The sequence below is a fragment of the Belonocnema kinseyi genome, chromosome 9 (assembly GCF_010883055.1).
Source record: "Belonocnema kinseyi isolate 2016_QV_RU_SX_M_011 chromosome 9, B_treatae_v1, whole genome shotgun sequence".
NCBI classification, from domain to species: domain Eukaryota; kingdom Metazoa; phylum Arthropoda; class Insecta; order Hymenoptera; family Cynipidae; genus Belonocnema; species Belonocnema kinseyi.
In genome coordinates, this window is record NC_046665.1 from 111,615,043 (window position 1) to 111,616,263 (window position 1,221).

Genomic DNA, 1,221 nt, shown 5'->3' on the forward strand with positions numbered 1-1,221 from the left:
GGCCGTCCCCACTCCTGACCCTTGCCGCATCTGGGGTAAAATACCTTTGATATAATGTATAAAAAAACTAAGGCGAAAAAGGAAGTCGATAGAAGTTTTCAATTTTATTATGATTTTGATCTTGCAATATTGGTATAAATTGGAAATCGTTCTTACTATAGTTTCAAATTTCAAAAACATATTTGCACAAGCAATATTTAGGAAAATGAATAGTCTTAAATAATTGTTTATTATCGTTTTAAATTTCATGTTTTAGCGATGTAAAGTAAATGTAACGAGTGTAAGCGTTAGAAATCAATTATATTTAATTCAATATGATGCAAAGCGTGAATCTGCAATGCAATTCATAGACTGTTTTGACCAAATAGAACATAATTATGATTCAATTCCGGGTTTAACTCTTTTTTTAAATGATGCGAGACGCGATGCTTTGTATAACGCAATAATGAATCAAGTGCCGGAGATTCAATCAGTTGAATTTATAACAAGAAGTCAAACTGGTAAGGGTCTAACATACGAATTACTTAGAATGTCTATTCCTTAGGCTGAAGCTAATCGTGTTTAAACAATGACAAGTAATCATCCGAGTACAAAAAATACTAATATAGGCTCTGCTTCTTTCGTTAAGCCAAAACACCAACCAAAGTGGGTTAACGAAAGATGCTACGAATGTGATGATTACGGTCGACGACTCTACAGGCAAGTGAATAATTCCGGGAGAGGTGGATATAAAGCTAAACAAGATACTAATTTTAATCAAAATAGTAAAATCAACAATCGTTTTTATAACAAAAAATAGACGTTACTTAAAGGCTAAAGCGAATAGAAATAATCGTATCTCACAGCCATTTAAACAATCTCGCGACAAGACTAAACGATAGTTTAATAAACAGAACAACAGTAATGCTCAAAATTAATTTATGAACACGAAACATAACATGAATCATCAGCAAAATCAGTCTCGAACTGGAACAAGTCAAACTCCGAAGATTAATTTTCCAGATTATCATCAGGATAATACGAGGGTAGTTCAATAAGTCCTTAGAATGACCAACAGATGGCGCGCGAATCGCTCCAAATCATCTGTTTTCAGTCAGCACTACTCCCGACTAGATACGAGTATATGGTGCAGTCACAGTCCACATCTTCTGAGTTTACGTGTTTTTATAACCAATTGAAAAAAAAATTGTTCGTTAAGAAAAATGGAAAAAAAACGAGTTC